Source organism: Ctenocephalides felis, unplaced genomic scaffold (genome assembly GCF_003426905.1).
Source record: "Ctenocephalides felis isolate EL2017-DRISC unplaced genomic scaffold, ASM342690v1 CF-g0.4_SCAFFOLD_01170, whole genome shotgun sequence".
NCBI classification, from domain to species: domain Eukaryota; kingdom Metazoa; phylum Arthropoda; class Insecta; order Siphonaptera; family Pulicidae; genus Ctenocephalides; species Ctenocephalides felis.
Genome location: NW_020537324.1, coordinates 12,540,750 through 12,553,868, shown reverse-complemented (window position 1 = coordinate 12,553,868; position 13,119 = coordinate 12,540,750).

Sequence of the window (13,119 nt, the reverse complement as noted above, 5' to 3'; positions counted from 1 at the left end):
TTAGTTTTTGACAAAGATCGGTCATGTTCATTCTTCGTTATTAAATGTTAAATTTTATTTTTACGAATTAATGAAACTTGGGAGGCAATAGAGTTCAAGGACTTACTTTAGTCTAAATGAACATTTTAAAATATTTTAGTCCTACGAAATGTGATTGATCTTTAAAAAATGATTAATGGAATAATAGACGATGTTTTTAGCATAAATAATGAAATTACAGATAGGGTAGAGAGAGGCTTAAAGGTTCGTGGGTAAGAAGATCCGCAGGAAAAAAACCTAAAAATAAAGTAAAAAATTTTTTGACAACAATATTTGAAAGTAGAGCTCAAAAGAGGCATAACCAGCCATCATCTTGATTCTAACTACTTTGCTATCAAAAGATAAACGGCAATGTTTGAATATCCATAACAAAAATATTTTATTTTGTTGTTTGTTTTTTTAGTTGTGAGAGTTTACGAGACCTCAATATAATTTTTAAGTATAATTGCTCAAAGTCAAATTGGATCTTTGTGCTCGTACCTATTATAAGTCAATTTGAAAGAGATCATTTTGCAAATTGTAGTTTTTAGAGAAAGCGAGAATTTTATCTTCAAAATGAAACAAAACAGTTGAAAAGATAATTAATATAGCTGCATCACAATTTCGATTGATTAAAACAATTATTACTATTATATACCATGAGTGTAATATTGGAAAGTTTATGCAACTTGTCTTGAGTCAAAATGCCTCTTTTAATTGGTTTCTTTATCAAATTAAATACAGTAATAAATACAAAACAAATATTGTTCTTTACATAATTCAATACCAAGAATTACGATCAAAACAAATATTTGATATAATTTTTTATTACTTATTATTTTTAATTTGTATTTAATTCTCCCTAATGCATAAATTCACCTTATTTATATTTCTAGTTCAAAAAAATATCGATATATCCTGATACAACGTCGAATCAATGATTTTTTACAACCCCGTGTAACGTTCATTTGTTATTCTTTGGAACACGAGCTTTTTCAAAGGAAATACCTACGCAGCGCATTTCGTTTTAAGTATGGAAACATCAAAGGAAACCGCAGCCGACATTTTATGGTCTTCATTTGAAATTATAGAATTGTTTAATTGCCGCTAAACGCATTTATCATTTTGCCTTTCAGTCGATACTTACGAAAACATTTGCAAAATATCATCGTACCTATTCTCTGTATTTTGTTTCAATAATATTTATCAAAGACGTATTTGTTTTTGTTTTGTCAAACGAGGGGATGCTTTAATGTTTTGACATTTTGCGAACGTATTTTTATTCATTGTATTGCCTTTCGATGAAAAATAGAATTGAATGAAAAAAATTTCATGACATTTACGTTTTGTGAATGGCGCAATATAGGGTAGAGCGGTGTTTAAAGGTCCGCAGGTAAAAATGTCTCTCACCGATATATAAAAAACAAGTAAACTTAAGAATTTTCAACAACAATATTTGAAAGAAGAGGGAAAAAGATGTATAACCTGTAATCACCTCGATTCTTATGAAGTTGCTATTGGGAAAAAATGGCAATATTGAAAAAAGTATTTTTATTCATTGTTGTGTGCAATGACCCAAAAATAAGGGGTAAATTTTTAAAAACCTCTCAGTGAGAGACCCAGGTGTTGAACCAGGAGCATGGGTGGATCAGCTTTTTAAAGTTAGTGGGGATCGGTCATGCATTTGGAAGCAATTGAGGCACTCTAATTGGGCCAAAATGAAATTTTTCAAATTTTACCCCTTATTTTTGGGACAATGAACGGGACATCAGAATTCATTTAGAGATGTGGTTTCTTTCATATCATCTTATTTTGATATCTAGTAACCAAAAATTATATGTGCCTAACGCTTTTTTTGACCCATACAAATCGACATAAATTTTATGAAATATAATATTTTGACGAAATACCAGATCTCGGTTATATACAGTGTTATCTCTATAAAAGATTTACTCATGAAATTGATATTTTGCATTGGTTGACTAATATAGCTATTATTTGATAAAATTCCTTTAAAATTAATATAAGACATTGGACCTGTTTGCCCCCTGACCTTTCCAATTAACACCGTCTATGGGGTAAAAAGGACCAGATTACAAAATTTTGAAAATTTTAAGTTTTACTGAACATAGTTAGATACTTGTTTGTTTGTTTTGTGTTATTTGTTGTCATATAATTGGTTCGATTTCGATAATATAGTGGATCAAAGTCAAATTAGAACTTTGTGCCCTTCTTTGCCCTAAATATTTTCAAAAAAAATCTATATAAAAATAAATTAATATAATTTTTACTGATTGCTTTTGTAATATTATTTAACAGTAATGTGATCATCCAGTTTAATTGTAAATTCCAAATTCGAGCGGATCTGCACTATTACTATAAGGATGCAATTTAAAATTCGGGTCCCGTTTCATAGATTGGAATAATACATAGATTCGAATCAAATATTCTCTGATTCTGTGAATAATCATTATTAGAATCACTTGCTAAGTTTAGTAATTATAATAATTATTCCGTTTCCGAACGTCCTATTATCTCCATGCTAACGAGCATAAGTTGGTGCGTTAGTGAATTAATACAGCTTTTGCATTTGCGTTAAAAGGTGCCCGAAATAGTTCTTGTGTGGCTATATGATCTCCTACGACTGCTTTTTATATGGTTTCCAAACGCTGTAAGCCGATTAAATGACAAAAGGACTCTAATTTAATTTAAATCACACACTGTAATTCCGTGTCTTGTATCAGTACTAATAGAAACGTTATAGGAAAATATTGTATATATTCAAAAAGTTTTATATTGTGATATTTTTTTGAAATCTTTGATAAAGTGTTGTGATTTTCCAAGTTTTCTTTTTATAATGATGCAATTATTTTAGTAAAGTAAGTTGAAGGTTGTTTTAATTACTGTTGATTGTTATTTTACGTAGAAGTCGTGTTTGCGATTGCTCAGTTGTTTTCAACGCTTAATTAACGCCAACGTTCATTAGAAACTTCCTTTCAAAATAAAGCATGGACCAAAACTCACTATACTACTGAGATATAAAATTTACAAAATAAATTCTCAAAAAATAATTTCTACAATTATATGAGAAAGATTACAGTAAAAAAATACATTTTAAATAGCATTTTTCATTATTTTTATTATAACATATATTTTGTTCCCACCAATTAATAAACTGTCTAATAATTTAATAAGATATGCTGCAAGAAAGTAGGTAAAATACAGATCGTCGTTAGGCTATTGAGAATATTTAATTAGTTTTTAAATAATTAATAATTTATTAAGCTATTAAACGACTAAATGAACGAGAAAAACATACTGCTTTGAAATGTTTTATATAATCATATAGAATCGTCTCGTTTATCATATTTTTATCATATATACATAATTTCGCTTTTTTATTGATTTTACTATCATTTTCACTAAATGTTTGTTACCAAAGTTTATTCAAAAATGTGCGTTTTTTCAATAATAATAATACAATAGTGTGATTAATAGTAAACTATTTAATTTTTTGTATACCCCTATCACTTTGAATACCAATAAATTAATATCAATTAAATTAATTATTACTACTACTATTATTATTATCCAAATTCATTTACATTTCAATATAAAACAATAAATGCATTGCAATAAAATAAATCTAATTTCACCATGACGTTGCTTAATTAACAGAAACCAAATGAGTTATTATATGCAAATTGAAAATTATTGATTTTTCTAATTGTTTCACATAAAATTTATTGTACCGTGGGGTAATAAATTTTATGCATTATATTTAATCATAAAATTTATGAAATTTCTATTTATGAATTTTCCTGTTATAATAATAGTATGTTGTGTAGGTGAATATAAATGATATAAATAGAAATAAATTTATCATATTATTCAGATATATAAAATTACAAGCAAAATCGAATAGGAATGTAACTAATAATTATCTAATATAAATAGTGCATAAACAGATTATTTTGGTTACAGATAACTTATATTAAAGAAAAACTAATCTTGACTTTTTATTGTGCATTCTGGACTATCAAAAATCATTGTGAGTTAATGTGATTTCATTACCAAAAATGTAGAATTTTTGGTTTAAAATTTCCTTTAGTTTATATAAAGTATTTGATCATTTTAGGTCATCGAAATATAGTAGGGTGAAGGGCGGGGCACAAAGGTCCAATTTGACTTTGAGCAATTATTTTGTAAAAATTAAAGCAATTACATCACATTAAATAACAGATATCAAACAAACACCTATCTGGTATATAAAACAAACAACTATCCCAGCTAATTTCATCACTTCAATCATTTCATTGTAAAAATGTTTTTTTGCTGTTTTTCAAAAATTTGTCACCTGGTTTTTTACACACTATATAAATGGGTAAAATGGGACCGCCAGGGAGCAAATAGGTCAATCTCTTATTTTTAAATTCAAAGGGATTTTACGAAATATTAGCTACTTCATTCAACTAAAGCAAAATATAAATTTCATAGGTATAGAGATAACAATGTACATAACCTTGACCTGATATTTTGACAGAAATATTCATCTGCAGAGTTGGAATAAATATCTATTTTATTTATTTCTTGTAAAATTGCCGTTTCAACTTAATTTATTATTTTTCATAGTTTACACTTTTGCCAGGGTAAAGGCTTAGTTGGTCTTTTTTACCCCACCCACGTGGTAGCTTCCATATAAAAAAACGTTGAATACAACTCAAAATTAACAATACATGCTGTAAAATAATTAAATAATGTATACTGAAAAATATATTAAGGTCTCGTAAACTAAACAACAGTGCTCACAACCAAAAAATCTTTCAACCGTTATTCATTTCCGAATAACAACATCGTAAGATTCGATTTTTAGTTGGTTATACACCTTTTTCCCTCTACTTTCAAATATTGTAAAAAATTCTTAACTTTACTTGTTTTTGAGATACTTTAGTGTACAATTTTGCTGAATGGGTGAGACACATTTTGTTCTCGAAAATAAAGACTACACATTTTAACTTTTTGCTATATAAAAGTTGATGGAGCAAATTAGCTTCGAGTTAGATTAAACATGCCATGATTTTATATACAAAAACAAAGAAGTGCACAGAAAATATCGAAGCTAATAAAATCATCGTTGAACGAAAAAAGTATTGAATTTTAATCAAATTCGCCCAATTAGCGTTGTAAGCACAATCGTAAAATATATCAAAGAAATTATTTATGGAATTGCTCTGCAGTTGAATTAAAAAATGTTTTTATTCGAGATATTTTGTGAAAAGTATTAACAACATTTTGAAATTAAACTAGTTAGCAGTTGTATTATCATTGTTATTTCCTCTACGTTGGCTGGTCATTGAAATAGACCACAACCGCAATATCCACTTTGTGTTTTCCCAAAAGGAAGTTGTATTTGCAATTTGCATTTCTATCCACTTGCTTTTCGCTCTACGGCTACAAGGATCTGTTATTCTCTATCGAGTAATTCCAGCTCCTAGATTTCAGCTTCTCGTATCCTTGCTTTGCGAAGGTATCAATGTTATGTCGTAACGTATACTCGACTATTCTGCAGCTATTGCTTGTCTGACAATATATAGTGAGCACATTCAATCTGTTTAATACAGGCAGCTGTTCAAAATCCACCTTGTTCTATCATGAGCTGCATTCATGGACAGGAGTTTCTCTTGTCTGATATAAATGAATAAAAAAGTGATGCATTTGGCATAACTTGTATCACAGATGTTCAGATATACTAAGAAAAGTTACGAAACATTTTTTTATTTCTTTTGCTAAAACCAATATTAGATTGCTTGCATAGTTAAGTTTTTTCAGAAAAAGTAAAAAATGTTGTTTCCTAAATTTTCTTAACATATTACCACAAATGTAAATAACTTCTTTATAAGAAAGTACATATCAACAAAGAGGTACATACAATCAGATAAGATCCAAAAAATAGGTAACATTTATTGAAGAGCGATGTTGTTACTTGTATTGCGTAATTGTTTTGACCAAATTTAAAGGTTTTTGAATCCTATATTACTATTATCTCTATTACCCCTTTCCAATCGCAAATTGCATAAACATATTTTGTTTTCGGAGCGGCATCCGAGAGGAAAGGATGCATCATATTGCAATTTCACTATAAATATACTTGTCATATTTTATTTTATTCGGGCTGCATCTGAACTATTCAGATGTATTATTTCGACGGTTCTGTTTCATTCTGATAATTGAAAAAAAAAGAAATTTGTAATAAAAAAAATAATATTCTTATTTTTTTCCATTTTTGTTCATGTAATGACTGATTTATAATCAAGCCGAAGGAAATAGTTTTACAAATACACATTAATAATTTGGAGAAAATATATTAAAATTTTTGGAATAAATATATAAATAAATTCTGCTATTTACAAAATAGAAAAATTGCACATTATTTGATACAGTTTTTCAAAATTATTTACTAAAATAATTAAATATTAAAATAAACATTTTTCTTGTAAATAGTTTTGGTTATTATCGAAAACATAGAATACAATAAGTATTCAAATCACTTAAAACTTATTTTATTCATCATTTTAAACTTATTTATTAATAACTAGATTTTGTATAAATCTAGTCACTAATCACTTTATTCTACATAATTTTTATCGCAGCAATAGTTTGCACATAGTTCACGTTTTATATATAGTTAGATAACTGATTTCATAGTAGACTTATTGAAATTTTGTGATTTTTAATTTTAATAATGAATAGCTTAAGGAATGAAAAACACTTTATTAAACATAATTTTTATCTCAACAATAGTTTGTTTAAAGTTTCCATCTTATATATAGTTAGATAAACAATTTTATAGTAAACTTATTGAAGTTTCATTTTTTTTAATTTCTATTTTAAACTTTTCGCCATTATAAGAAAATAATCGGTTTGAGAACGTTTTAAATTTAATAGTGGTTTAAAATGTTTGTAAAAGAATGAAATAACGTTGGTTTAATAATTCAAAATGATATATTTTATTTATATTACTCTTTTGTGTATAACGTTATACAAAAAAAGTTTAATTTAATATGGATTTTCTAACATCTTACAAAAACGTTATTTATTTTACTTAATTTCAACCCAAACTTTTTGAATTGTCGTATTTTAATTCATTTTTTGTAATGTATTCTTTGATACTTAAAATAATCATTAGTAAAATATATAATATACTTCGTACATCAAGTTGGTAATTTTATTATCTTATTATAGAGATTTTCTTAGTAAATTGTCAGACTACCCAAAAGATTATAATCATTCTACAAAGGCAAATTACCTGTACAGATTTTGATGTGAATTCAGCGGTTGTTTGAATTACAATTGGCATTCAACTGTCATAAGTCGCATATGCAACCGCAATTTCTACACAATAGAATATGAATTTATGCGAACTAGAATCTACCTGAGAGAACCGTATATGTGCGCACAATATGTAATAACTAACTATACAAATGATAAATAAATTATCTACTAAAATTGTATAATAATTCATATATTTAGATTAGACCATTTGAAGTTGAAGGCATTTGTCTCTGAGAAAAAAATATAAAAAATATTCTTATTTATTTTGAGCCAAGAAAATATGTTACAGCTATTTTAAATAAAAAATAATAATGATAATTTTATATAAAATTTTCTGAAACAAAAAAAATGCTTCATGTTACATTTCGCTATTTTTTGTTAAAATTGGAGGTGATAGTTGATATATGCTTGACTACTGGGCTAGTAGGCATGCTTTTTACAGTGATTTTAAACATTTTTGCACTTAAGTGTTCAAGTTCATTATAATTATTTATTTATAATAAAATTATTTTTATCTTGAACAAATTGTAAAAGATTACAAACCTCTATTCTAAAACGTCTTTTTTTCAAATTTATTTCCTCAGATTCTAGTAACTTTTTCAATCCTTTAATGAATTCACATATCCTTGTACCGGTGACAGAGGGAATTCTTTAGGAAATCCCCTGTCCTATAATTTCCTTGTGACATGTCGAATACGACGCATCCGCTCTTGTGAAAGAAAAGCTCGGATGTGTTAGGGGAGGAAGATTAGACTGTAATCCAATTCGAACGCAATAGTACCTTCTCTCCATGTCAGTGTGTCTATTTATATCACTTTGAAGTAGTCTGACGAAATCATAAATCATTTATCAACATCCGATATGTAGGTCAGATGCGGCGTCGATCAAAATAGCATATCATACAATATTCGCACATTTGCCGGCAGTGGCATCATGTCCATAGTTTGTTGTTTTCCAGAGCTTTTGATGATGTGCGGTAGAAATTTTCAATTGCTTTTACCATAGAACTTTTTACGTATATGCACATACTCACACACACATATAGATACATATATATGTGTGTGCACCCATGTAGGGCAGGGTGGGGCACAAAGGTCCAATTTGACTTTGAGCAATTTTACTGTGAAAACCAAATCAATTATAACACAATAAATAGAATATATTAAACTAACATCTATCTGACTGTATTCTGTAAAACTGTTAACTAATTAGTCATTGTAGAAATGTGTTAATTTTGTTGTTTTTCAAAAAATTGTTATCTGATCTTTTTTACCCCATAAGCGAAGTAAAATGGGACTGTCAGGGGATCAACAGGTTCGATGTTTTATTTTTAATTTTGAATTTTTTTACTAAATTATAGCTACTAAAGATAATAGTGTATATAACTTTGATCTGGTATTTACCGAAAAATCATCAGCACTTTTGGACTTTCTTACCTTTTCAAGCCCCACTCAACTATTAATAAGTATATTAAAATCCATACAATTCAACTATAGTTTTAACTAATTGTGAATTTTTTTTTCGTAAACTTTTATTATTTAATATGTTTAAAAACAAATTAAAGCAAATTGATGTGATGCCATTGCCTTAATTTATTGCTTTTCAGTTATCTAGTTGAATAAAATCATATATACATATATTATTTTATAGTTGAAAATTATTTTTTCTCTTAACATAAATTTAACATGTATACAAAAGCTGTATTTTGATCTAATGAAAACTCAGTCGACCAAACGTAATAAAATTTTCATTTGTGAAGTACTATTATGCAGGAAAATTAAAGTCTTTGATTGCGAGCAGAAGATTTAAAATTAATTTATTAATTAGCCCACATATTTCAATATTCACATAGTAAAAAGAATAAAAAATAAATTAAAAAATTAATGCAATATAGCATTGTGACTTTATAAAAATTGCTACGAGTTCTTGTTATAGGAAAAAAAAGATAAAAAAAATGAAGAATTAAAATACAAATTTCATGTTAAAATATTTAGAACTGACCGATCAACCAGTATTATTTATTCTGTAAAATTGAATATTTTGACAGAAATATATTCTGTAAAAAGCAGTAACAAATACGATTTACCTATTCATATTTTTGTAGTACTACATTATTCAATTAAGAATTTTTATATTTCATGAAGTTTCTAATTACCAAGCTGCGCAAGGTACGATGAAAAACATAATTAACAAGAACGTGTTTTTCTGCTTTCTACTATCTTATACATGGAACGTAATGAAAATGGCAAAATATAGATTCAAGTAGCAGAACGAAATATCTTTATTTGCCGTTGCAGCTAAAGTAGTAACATTTTAGTATTACCCATAAAATGTACGATATTCCTAAACCTAGTTTTCACATTACAGAACCTATTTAGTTCGGGCTTAGCGATACAATGCAATATATGAAAACATTATAGTGTCTGTGCAGCTTGGTATTTCATGTTGAATGGTGGGAAGATAGAATATTATTTTAAATTTTATTGTTTCCAGCACGAGTTTGGTCAAATTATAATACTACCTACATTTAAAAAAATGCGTCTAACCTTTTCAGTGATTTTTTTTGTTCTGTCTACATAAATTTTAATTTTTAGTAAACCGTATTTTTATAATGTATGTTACAAGAAAATATTTCGTATTTATTACATAAAACACATATACACAAACATGAGAATTTTAAAATTGATCTACAATTTCGACATACTTATTTCTACTTTTTTATCTATGACTATGGTCATTTTTTGTCAGTTAGTTTTTTTTAGTTAGTCAGTTGTAAATTCTCATATTTGGGATATTGGATTACAAATATTCGCATTTTATCACCAAAGCATAAGTTTAATAATAATAAGTATATGAGATCTAATGATAACTAGCATATGAGAAAGAAACTACTATAAATTTCGATCATTATATTAAATATATGATTTTTGTTAGCTAAAGAATCTAAGAAATGTAGAGATGTAGTACCATACGTAGTAAAGGGTTTTTCCACAGATTTGTAGTTATGGAATTTGAATAATAGAAGTTTCATGTTTGATTCCTGCTTTAGACAGCCTCATGTCAAGCAGTAGTAGCTTGAGGTTTTCACTTGCAAATATTTACAGATTTAAAATTCCAAGTAAAATTAAATTAAGCTCTTACTAGGCATTGCTGCATTAATAAAAAATCATCATTTTTACAGAAATTATATAAATAATTTCTTGACATAGAGATTGGGTTGTCATCTATAAAAAATCACTTTGTTTAAAAAGTCAGCACAAGAGCTAAGAGGACCATAAGTTCTGTTTGCTGAAAACAACAATAATAATATGATTAACTATAAATAATGAGATGTGAATTATATAATACTTAGTTCTATTTTTTTTTCAGTTACGGTCCAACGATAGATATGACAGTAACTGCCGACACACAAGAAAGTGCTGAGATAAAAAATTCCAATGGAAACCGTCCCAAAAACGCTCTCAGCAGATCCGCTTCTATGCAGGGCCAATGGGGTCCCGAGCGTATCGTCTGCGTACCCCGTGAATTCGGTCAGGAAGGTCTGGGAATTAGCATAGTAGGCGGAAAGGTTTGTTTATAATAACACAAAAAATTCACACATGAAATATTGCAGCATAATATTAAGGTTTTTCGTCATTCCAGGCTGATTTGACAGATGAGGAAGGAAAACGGGACATTGTTGGAATCTTCGTCAAAAACGTATCACCGAAAAGCCCTGCGGAGAAAACGGGCGGATTTCAGGTAAGCGGAAATCTATTATTTTTTATTACCAATACTTAACAACTTTATTTTAACAATTTTTTAACTTTAACAATTTTTATATATTTATCACATTTATATACTTTTCACATTTTTATAAATCTGTCAATTAATTTTTTATTTTTAGACAGGAGACCGTATTTTGGAAGTCGATGGAGTAGATTTACGAAATGCTAGTCATGAAAAAGCAGTGGAAGTTATAAGAGGCGCTGAAAGTCCTGTTAAATTTGTTGTGCAGTCGCTTCTTAATATGGTAAGCAAATGCAATTTTCAAACATTTATAATATATGTAATATCTAATAATTTTTCAAATAATTTTAGACACCATCGCCGAGTACTGATTTGCTGCAACCTGAGGGAGCAAAATTAATTCCTCAATCGCCGTTTAGAACTGGGTCTGCAACACCTGTAAGTAATTAATTTATATAAAAAATAAACTATTAGTTCTGTATTATTTCGATAATTCGATAATTTATCTCAATACTTAATATTCATAAATTAATTTCAGTAAATTTGGTGTTTAGCGTAATAGACACCAACTATGAGATGGATAAACATGCAACTCTAATTCCACATTTACTTCACCTATTTTCCACCCATCACCGGTATAACTTAAACCCCTTATTTCGTGAAAGTAATACCGTGTACAGAATAACTACGATCTTAAGCTATTTCGAAGTAACGGGATATACAATATGTAATAGGTGCTAAAGCCCCCTATGTTCGTTCTGATAGAAGAGAAACTGAAAACCATTTAGGTTACTTAAGTCCCGTGAAAAGTTCCAGACGTGCCTAGAATACTTACAGTATCAAATATATCATCATTTATCTAGAAATGAAGATATATTGTATTGCAGGCCGTACTTCTTTATTTATGGCCTCATGCATATTTTAACATTTATGCAATTTTGATATTCTTCGGCTGGATATTTTATTATAATCGCATATGCTTGATTATATTTGACGTATGCAAAGTCTGCACACTACCATAAGAAAATAACTTATTCAAACGAATATAAATGACTTTCATTGATAAACATAACACCATACAATATTTAATATTTGGTAATGCATTTATTTATTTTGATTTCATAGATATCAGTATAAAAAAATTGAATAAATTGAGCTTTAACCATAAATAAAATTATTATTTTCACAGACTGATTTTAACGAACCCAAAGAAGCCGGAAAAGTATCGAGATCGCCTTCAATTTCAATACCTGTGATAAGAGAACCATCTCTTGAAGAAGATTCTTCAACTTTAGTTGAAGATAAGATTGAAAGAGATAATGAAAGTATTAAGTCTGGTGAGTCATTTAATTTGTTGCATGCTTTCTCGTATGAGGGCCAATAGATGATTAAATCGCGTTGTTATGGTAACGCTATTTTGTACTTATTTCTTGGTACTGAAAACTGTTAAGATGGTATTTATTTGTCCGATTGCACATAAAACAGTATGATATAAATGCGCTTTACGAAGATGCAGTTATGGCGACATTCTTTTTTTTAAGTTTGTGGATTTTCTATGTTGTTTCGTATTTAATATTTGCCTGATTACATAGCAAATAGATAGCGTTTTTACAGTGTTTAGTACCAACAAACAAGTATAGCACACGTTGCTATAACAACGCTATGTTAACGTCTATTTTACCAAAGAATTGACCTTAAAAATGATTTAAATGATAATATACAATCTTACGTGCTAGATGTGGGAGAATAATTAATAAGGACACAGAAAGCATAATGATAAATCATTGATACAAATTACTATTATGGGGCGTCCATTAATCACGTGACCGATTTTTTTATAGATTTTTCGCTCCCCTCCCTCTTCGTGATACGTGGTGATATTTAAAATTAACCTCACTCTCCCAACATCACGTGCATATTTATTTAGGAGAAAAATTCATATTTTTCTAATTTTTTTTAAAATGTAAAAAAATACACTTTCAATTTAAAATTTACATCACATTGCAATCTCATACACAGACACTTTATTTTACGAAATGA